The sequence below is a fragment of the Prionailurus bengalensis genome, chromosome B4, assembly GCF_016509475.1.
Source record: "Prionailurus bengalensis isolate Pbe53 chromosome B4, Fcat_Pben_1.1_paternal_pri, whole genome shotgun sequence".
In the NCBI taxonomy this organism is placed as follows: Eukaryota; Metazoa; Chordata; class Mammalia; order Carnivora; family Felidae; genus Prionailurus; species Prionailurus bengalensis.
In genome coordinates, this window is record NC_057358.1 from 116,767,870 (window position 1) to 116,777,850 (window position 9,981).

At 39.8% G+C, this 9,981-nt stretch overlaps 1 protein-coding gene and 1 pseudogene across 1 annotated transcript in view; both read right to left on the bottom strand.

Moving 5' to 3' along the window:
* Positions 1-4,418, bottom strand: part of USP44 (ubiquitin specific peptidase 44) — a 53,090-nt gene extending 48,672 nt beyond the window's left edge. Inside the window, 2 exon segments of the mRNA XM_043562170.1 lie at positions 3,091-3,185; positions 4,285-4,418. The gene's annotated coding sequence lies outside the window, so the exon portion shown is untranslated.
* Positions 4,419-5,915: 1,497 nt separating this feature from the next.
* On the bottom strand, positions 5,916-7,354 carry LOC122473697 (annotated as a pseudogene).
* Between the last annotated feature and the right edge of the window lie 2,627 nt (positions 7,355-9,981).

Genomic DNA, 9,981 nt, shown 5'->3' on the forward strand with positions numbered 1-9,981 from the left:
TCATTTCTGAACAAGCTGAACAATGCTATAAAATTCTTTTTTTATGTCATTAGTGTAGCTTTTGCTTTTTAAAAACATTTTATTTCACTTATTTTTTTTAAGTTTATTTTTTTAGTACTGTCTACACCCAATGTAGGGCTCCAACCTCAGTTTGAGAGTCACACGTTCCACTGATTGATCCAGCCAGGCCCTCCTATAGCTTTTGCTTTTTTTTTTTTTTTTTTTAATTTTTTTTTTCAACGTTTATTTATTTTTGGGACAGAGAGAGACAGAGAATGAACGGGGGAGGGGCAGAGAGAGAGGGAGACACAGAATCGGAAACAGGCTCCAGGCTCCGAGCCATCAGCCCAGAGCCCGACGCGGGGCTCAAACTCACGGGCCGCGAGATCGTGACCTGGCTGAAGTCGGACGCTTAACCGACTGCGCCACCCAGGCGCCCCTAGCTTTTGCTTTTTAAGCCACTGTGTCCTAGAGCTAGGTTTCTAGCTCCTGTGAATGAGTGTTTTTAGGAATACAGTTAAACTTTGGATTGGAATAACTTGTTCTGCAAGTGTTCCTTAAAATGAGCAAATATTTGTAATAAATTTTAACTTGATAAATGAGTGATGTCTTGCAATGCAAGTAGTATGTGATGCTGAATGTCACATGATCACAGTGGGCCAATGGTTCTTGAAATTTGCTTTGATATGCAAGTGCTTTGGATTGCAAGCATGTTTCCAAAACTAAACTATGCTCACAAACCAAAGTTTTACTGTAATTGCAAAGAAGCAGAAAATGTGAACATTTTTTCTTCAGTTAGTGCAACCACTGTAGGAAGATGCTTTTTTGGAAAGTTGAACAAGAGTAGTAATGTAGATCAAGAGTATAATTTTTGTTTTTGTTTTTAAGTAAAGTCTATGCCCAAAGTGAGGCTTGAACACACTACCTGGAGATCAAGAGTCACACACTCTACCAACTGAGCCAGCCAGGTGCCCCATGAGTGTAGTTTTGGTATAGAATATCCTTCTGTAATTCTCTAGCAAACAGTTTTCATACCAAAAACCATAAAGTACCTAGGAATGAACCTAATCAAAGAGGTGAAAAATCTATACACTGAAAACTATAGAAAGCTTATGAAAGAAATTGAAGAAGACCCCCCAAAATAGAAAAACATTCCATGCTCATCGTTTGGAAAAATATTGTTAAAATGTTGATACTATCCAAAGTAATCTACATATTCAGTGCAATCCCTAAAAAATAACACCAGCATTCTTCACGAGCTAGAACAAACAATCCTAAAATTTGTATGGAACCACAAAAGACCTCGAATAGCCAAAGCAATCCTGAAAAAGAAAACCAAAGCTGAAGGCATCACAATTCCAGGCTTCAAGCTGTATTACAAAGCTGTAATCATCAAGACAGTATGGTACTGGCACAAAAGCAGACACATACATCAGTGGAACAGAAGAGAGAACCTAGAAATGGACCCACAAACATATGGACAACTAATCTTTGACAAAGCAAGAAAGAATATGCAATGGACAAAAGATAGACTCTTCAGCAAATGTGTTGGGAAAACTGGAGAGCAACATGTAGAAGAATAAAACTGGACCACCTTCTTACACCCTACACAAAAATAAATTCAAATGGTGTAAGAAGGTGGTCCAGTTTCAGAAGTAAACGTAAGACAGGAAGCCATCAAAATCCTACAGAAGAAAACAGGCAACAACTTCTTTGACCTCGGTCACACCAACTTCTTACCTGACATGATTCCACAGGCAAGGCAAAAGCAAAAATGAACTATTGGGACCCCATCAAGATAAAAAGCTTCTGTACAGTGAGGGAAACAATCAGCAAAACTAAAAGGCAACTGATGGAATGGGAGAAGATATTTGCAAATGACATATCAGATAAAGGGTTAGTATCCAAAATCTATAAAGAACTTATCAAACTCAACACCCAAAAAACAAATAATCTGGTGAAGAAATGGGCAAAAGACATGAATAGACACTTCTCCAAGGAAGACATGCAGATGGTTAACAGACACATGAAAAAATGCTCCACATCTCTCATCACCAGGGAAATACAAATCAAAACCACAATGAGATGCCACCTCACGCCTGTCAGAATGGCTAACATTAACAACTCAGGCAACAACAGATGTTGGAGAGGATGAGGAGAAAGAGGAATCCTTTTGCACTGCGGTAGGAATGCAAACTGGTGCAGCCACTCTGGAAAACAGTATGGAAGTTCCTCAAAAAATTAAAAATAGAACTACCGTATGACCCAGCAATTGCACTACTAGGTATCCGAAGGATGCAGGAGTACTGATTCAAAGGGGCACACGCACCCCAGTGTTTACAGCAGCACTATCGACAATAACCAAAGTATGGAAAGAGCCCAAATGTCCATCGATGAATGAATGGATAAAGAAAATGTGGTATATATATACAACGGTTATTACTTGGTGATCAAAAAGAATGAAATCTTGCAACAAGGTGGATGGAACTAGAGTGTATTATGCTGAGTAAAATAGGTCAGTCAGAAAAACGCCAATATCATGATTTCACTCATGTGGAATTTAAGATACAAAAGAGATGGACATAAGAGAAGGGAAGCAAAAATAATATAAAAACAGAAAGGGAGACAAACCATAAGAGACCCTTAATACAGAGAACAAACTGAGGGTTGCTGGTGGGGTGTTAGGTGTGGGGATGGGCTAAATGGGCAAGGGGCATTAAGCAGGACACTCGTTGGAATGAGCACTGGGTGCAACATGTAGGTAAGGGTGAATCACTAAATTCTATTCCTGAAATCATTGTTACACTATATGTTAACTAATATGGATTTAAATTTAAAAAATAATTTTAAATAAAATGCAAATAATTTGAATTCAATAGTATCTAAACCATGAAAAAAAGAGAATCTGACGTTTTAAATATATCTTAAATCAAAAGTAAAAAATCAAAGTTAAAAAAAAAAGTTTTCAGCTTTGGAAGAGACCTGATAAAGTCCAGCCAAGTGGTTGACATCTGGACATCTTTGAGTGCCCTCCTCATTTCCCTTCCATCATCTTCCCTTGTCCTATGATTCTAGTAACAAAGGACTCACAGTTTCCAGAGGCAGCCCTTCTGTTTTAGGACTGCTGTTGGTAACTTTTTCTGATGTTGAGTAGAAACAAGTCTTCTGGTACCTTTTTATTTGTCCTACAAATGATTGAAAGAACAATTTTAATAGATCTGAAACAAATTTTAGTCTATTTTTATTATGTGTGATGGCAGAAGTGAACCCTCAGTATGCTCTGTATCATTATGGATTTATCAGTTAGTGTTCTTTATACGAGACTTTTGTTTCTCCAAGTGTTTTCTGTAGAGTACATTGTATTTTGGCTTACCCTGTCATCTGAGAGGAGGCTGGGATAACTCAAGTACACACACACCTCCTTTCCTAATCCTTACAAAGTAGATCTTATTATTTCCATTTTACAGATAAGGAAACTGAAGTTAAATAATTTCAAAATCACAAAACTAGAAAATAGCTACATTGGCACTTAGATCTTAGGGTTTCCAAGGGATTAATGCCTGGACTTTGAATCCTTATACTTTACATTGTAATTAATATGCTAAATATCAGATCAAGTGGAATATCTGTGGTAGCAAGGTAAAAGACCTGAGAAGGTCACAGAATTTGTTTGGAGTTGGAATCAGTCTTGCAGTATATCTTGGTTTTGTTTCTACTTGTTTGTGTAGTCTACTGGATGCTATTGGCTTGAAAATATAAATTTGGCTCATTTTTTCCTAAGTGCTTGTACACAGAGGTGCCTGTTTGATCCTTTGATTTAAAAAGAACCTGTTTAGTATCTTTAGGACTATACAGATGGCATACTGCTACAAAATTAGACCATGCTTCTATTTTGAGATGATTCCATTCTAGGATTCCGGTTAGATTGCTTTTGAGACATAGTATAAAACTTTCCATAAGCGTGACCATTTCTGAAGAAGCCCAGTGCTGAGACAAGTGAATATAGTCATTTCCCCAGAGGATTAGGGAGAGTATTTTGGTACAAGGATACCTAGCACCATCTTCAAATGGACAGGATTTTTGCTAATAAGTTAATAAGTCAAATTTAATTAATAGATGGGAAGGATCAGGAGTAACAGTCAAAAACAAAAGCCTTTATTTTCCAAAATATCCTAAACTCTAAACTCCCCAGAGATGGTTTAAGTATATATCAAAGCATCTTCCATCCCTAATGGGACAGAAATAAATCACAGTTCTCTGAATTCTCTTTTCTTTCAGGCTCACCTGCCCACACTTCAGAACTTTCTGAATTCTCAGACTTTATACCGATGGCAGACCCCAGCTCCACTCATCCAAAGCTTTCCATTTTGGTCAGTTTGAATCCCTATGAGGCAACTGCTTTCAGAAGGGTAGGTATTATGAGCTCACATAGGGCTGTGGGGGAGGGGTGAGCTGATCTGTGGGGACTCCCCTATTTAGTAGCTGGTCACTCCACTTCAAACAAATCTGCATCACACTGAGGGTTTCCACCCCTTTTTCTAACCCATTTGTCCCTAGTGCCTGGGGTTTTGGGTCCTGGGGAGCCATTCTCATGTTATCTTCTCTTTGTTTTTAGGTTGCATTCTGCCTTAACCATAATTATCGTTTATTCTGTACCTTTTAGTTTGGTGGGGAATGCTGAAGTTTTGCTAGCCTTTCAGTTGCTGCCACTCAGGTCCTTTCTAAAGGACAGAGGCTCAAATATCAATTCCTTGATCTGTCTCTGGCTGGCTGAGAAAATCTTAGTGTTGGAGGGGGTTTCTGAGCCCAAATTTCTCTTTCAATCTTCTTTGGTGAAAAAAAAGCAGCTCTTCCCATTTCTGAGTCTTTCATCTCTTAAACTTCTTTGAGGATCGTTCTATCCTCAGAAAAACACAATTTTAGAGGTTCACAGACCTTCCAATACCTAAGAATATACCATCTCCAAATTAGGAACCCTGCCTGCTCTAGTGTCTTTGTGGAGTCATATGGGTTCTGGTCTAGTATGAAGGAATAAGTGATGAATGTGGCTTTTAGGAAGCAATAAACTGATTTCCTCTCAATTTTTTATAATTTCCATAAGCACTTTCAGCCTCCTGTGTTTGAAATTCTGGGAGCACTCTGCACCGTGGCATGGAAAGACATGGTAATTCCCAAGTTGTTTTCATATTTTCTTAGAACTTTAACATCAACACTTTATTTCATAACCATTTTGGGGGAAATGAAACTGAAATTCCCTATCCATTGCATGTGGCAGTAAAGTGACCTCTAGTGGACTTTTCTGGTAGTTTCCAAGAAATTCTGGAACAAGGAGCTGGAGGGGCAGTCCACCGAAGTTAGATTAGCTATTCAGCTACCCAGTGCCCTGAAGTTCAGTTGGATGCATGGTAAGCTTCAATGCCAAGGCTGAGGCAGGTGAGGGAGGTACTTTTGGATGAAGCAAGGTTCATCACTGGTAAAAGTGGCTGCAAGAGACCTTGAGTTCTTTGGAACTAACATTTCTCTAGAAAAGGAAGGACTGAGGATCAGATTATGAACGATGAGTCAGGATGAACCCATTGGATTGATTTTAGAAAAAAAAAGTTGTCTCTTTGAAATAATGAATAGTAAGAATGATATGAAGTCATGATAGACCTTTAGGCAAAGTGAGGGAGGAAGTGTTCCAAATTTTATGTTTTGTGTGTTTTTTAAAGACACATGATGAGGCAATTTAACAATCAACAGCATGGGTGCAAAAAAAAATCTACATTAAAACCCTTTGTTGGAATACTTTACATTTTCTACAGAAGAGAAACTAAAATAATCTGTTTACACTTAGTCACAAATACAGTCCTCGAGTTTTTTGCCCATGTGTATGGACGCATGAGTATTGTCTAAAACATGTCTTCTTTGTATACAGCAGCTAGGCCCTGCCACCACTGTTCTTGGCTGAGTTCACAAATCTGTGGTAACCTGTAGCTTCCCTGTCACTTCTCTGGCTTCCCTCTCCTGCTAAGCTTTGTTTCTTGGCAGTAATTAAAACCTTCTGCCACTGCCATAGCTACTGCTGCTGCTGGAACCGCCATAGCCACCTTGGTTTCATTGTTTGGCAAAATATTGGCCTTCACCGCCATAGTGGCCAGAGCTTCTGCATCCAAAATCTCTTCCTTTCAAGGGTCCAGAGTTTGAAGACTGATTGTTATAATTGCCCAAATCATTATAGTTTCCATTGCTTCCATCATTACCAAATCCATTATAGCTGTCTCCACTGCCACCATATCCACCACCACCTGGACTTCCACTAAAGCCACCAGCTCACTGAAGTTTCCTCCATGACCAAAGTTGTCATTCCCACCAAAACTACCTCCACAACCACCACCAAAGTTTCCAGAACCACTTCAACCTCTTTGTCTGGATGAAGCACTAGCCACCTCTTGCTTAGATAGGGCTTTTCTTACTTTGCAGTTGTGGCCATTCACAGTATGGTATATATATTTTGAGAGAGAGAGCACACATGAGTGGGAGAGGAGAGAGAGAGAGAGGGCATGTGCGAGCATCGGGGAGGGGCAGATACAGAGGGAAAAAGAAAGAATCCAAGAAGGCTCCACACTGTCAGTGCAGAGCCTAACACAGGGCTCCAACTCACAAACCATGAGATCATGACCTGAGCTGAAATCAAGAGTTGGATGCTTAACCCACTGAGCCACCCAGGTGCCCCAAAGTGTGTTACTTTTGAAAGACAATCTTGTCTACGGAGTTATAGTCATCAAATGTTACAAAAGCAAAACTGTTCTTGGCACTGCCTTGGTCAGTCATGATGTCAGTCACTTCAGTTTTCACATACTATTCAAAATAATCTCTTAGATGGTGTTCTTCATCACCATCCAAGAAGATGGTGTCTTCTCTATTACCACCAACAAAAATCTTTTTCACAATTAAGTGGGCACCAGGTCTTTGAGAATCTTCTCTTGAGGCAGCCCTCTTTGGTTCCACAACTCTTCCATCCACTTTGTGTGGCCTTGCATTTGTGGCTGCATCCACCACAGTGGCGTATGTGACAAACTCAAAGGGTCTGCAGTGCTTGGTGTTTGGATCTCTGATTACCACACAATCCATAAACATTCCCCATTGTTCAAAATAGCCCCTTACACTCTCATTGGTTGTTTCAAAGCTCAAACCCCTGATAAAGAGCTTCTGCAGCTGTTCAGGCTCTTTGGGAGCCTCTGACTTAGACATGATGGTGGTAGGAGGGGAGACTTTAATGATGGTTACTCGGTGGCATCCAGGGGTGGAAAGCTTTATGTTCTATTGTTTTTTTTTTAATGTTTATTTATTTTTGAGGGAGAGAGAGTGTGAGCTGGGGAGGGGCAGAGAGAGAAAGGAGGACAGAAGAACTGAAGCTGGTTCTGTGCTGACAGCAGTGAGCCCCATGTGGGACTCGAACTCGTGAACCATGAGATCATGACCTGAACTGAAGTTGGACACTCAACTGACTGAGCTACCCATGTGCCCCTGTTTTGTTTTGTTTTTTAAAGATTATCTACTTGGGGAGAGAGAGGGCGAGAGAGAATCCCAAGCAGGCTCTGAGCTGTCAGCACAGAGCCTGATGCGGGGCTCCATCCAACAAATCATGAGATCATGACCTGAGCTGAAATCAAGAGTCAGATACTCAACTGACTGAGCCACCCAGGTGTCCTTTTATGTTCTTTTTTGAGTGCTGCGACTTCTTCTTGGGAGGAAGAAAAGGAAGCAAACATTTTAAGAGTTCCAACTTGGAGCTAAACAGTCTGTCAATCTGTTAGTCTCTGTCTCTCTGTTTCTGTCTCTCCCACTCTCACCCTGTACCTTTTATTCAGCCCTACACAACAGCCAAAAAATGGGCAAATTCCATATATGGTCATTGCCCAGGGCCTACCCTGGCTCCTTTACTGGCTCTAGATCATGCTTTCTTTCCACTGGACCTGCACTGATCTTGATTACCTGGCTTGCTACTTGGAACTCTTCAAGAACATTTACTGGGACTTACCTCTCAGCATGTACCAACTCTTGGATGTTTTAGGGAGGTTACCCTGCCCCAACTCTGTCCATGAGGATCCAAACCCTGGTGGTAGCTGGCCCACTCTTACACTGGGGAATAACTGGTTTGGACATTTGGTTTGTTTGGGCCTTTTGTCTAATAATATTCCCCTTGTTCCCCTCTAACCTGGTATTTAGTCTTGTACCTGTGAGCCTATTTCTCAAGTCACTACCCCCTGGGTTTGGTCCTATGTTGAACACTGAGGTCTCATCTAGCTGTAGGACTAAGGCTTCTAAGGACTTAGGGTTGTAGGCCTGACCTTTTTGGAACTCTGTTATGATGGGATTAATATCATGCCCTCAGGATAAGGTGATTATAGATTAATAATGAGGATGTTTTCTCAGAGGGATATAGAAACTCAATATCGAATATTCTTTTGATTAGCATTTAAAGATACTGTTAAACCAAATTCTATCATACATTTAAATTTAAATGCTTTTTTCCAATGTTTAACACAAGAACACAGAGATGTATTCTTAACACACATAGAAAATTTGGAGAATCTAAATAATGAGTTAGAATACCATAAAAGACTCTTTATGATAGAGAACAACCCAGGGTTGATGGGGAGAAGTGGATGGGGGATGGGCTAAATGGGTGATGGGTATTAAGGAGGGTACTTGTTGTGTTGAGCCCTGGGTATTATACGTAAGTGATGAATCACTAAATTCTACTCCTGAAAACAATATTACGCTATATGTAACTAAGTAGAATTTAAATAAACATTTGAAGAAAAAAAGTATAATGGATTAGAAAAACAGAAGTTATGTATGAATTTCTGGTTGTGCTAAATTATTATAAACATTTGCCTGCTTGGGGCAGAATTATCTCATTTCTTGTCTTTCTAGCTTCAGCAAAAACCCACCAGAGAATCACGCTTATAGCTGCGACAGTTCATGATCTATCTTAACAGTAGGACTTAATGATTCTGTTTAGTAAATAACAGCTCATATGGCACTTGTAACATGTATGGGTTATGAAGATGACACCCAAGAGGAATTCAGAGGCTAGTGGGTATGCATGGTTTAGTGAAAGATGGCACTTGACAAAATACTTCAAGTTCAGCTGGTGGTAGAGGAAAGCCATTTGAGAATTAAGTTCAACAGAAGTATAAAAACTGGGTTAATTTAGGTTTGCCATTATTGGGTGAATCTAAAGTATAGGATTCCATGTTCTAGCATGAAAGAAATTATTTTTGAAGTAGTAAATAAATCTATCTATGAAGTGAAATGAGACTGTTCTTTTGAGTGGCAAGATGATTTCTAATTTCCCAACAAAAATAAAGAAAAGGGGGACCTGGCTGTCTCAGTCAGTAGTTCGTGTGACTCTTGGTCTTGGGGTTGTGAGTTCAAGTCCCACACTGGACATAGAGCTTATATTAAAAAAAAAAAAAAAAAAAAAAGAGGGGCACGTGGGTGGCTCAGTCAGTTGAGCGTCTGACTTGAGCTCCACTTCGGCTCAGGTCGTGATCTCACAGCTCCTGAGTTCGAGCCTCGTGTTGGGCTCTGTGCTGACAGCTCAGAGCCTGGAGCCTGCTTTGGAGTCTGTGTCCCCCTCTCTCTCTGTCCCTAACCCACTCACATTCTGTCTCTGTCTCTCTCAAAAATAAATAAACATTAAAAAAATTTAAAAAAAAAAGAAAAAGAAAAATGAAGAAAAGATCTTAAGAGTGGAAAAGCAATATTTACCTCCGTATACTGAAGGTTTGAAACACTTTTTTTTACTTTTCCTACAGAAGCACTTGCATTAGTGTGTTTGCCATAAGGGGGTGCTCTGGGATAATAATTTTTAGCAAACAGCTATCTTTTCTGCTCCGCTACCTGAAAAAAAAGCAAACATATAGATTTGTTAATTCTGTTAATTCTGAGGGTTAGTATAACTAACTCTCAAAAGGTGTCAATTTAAAT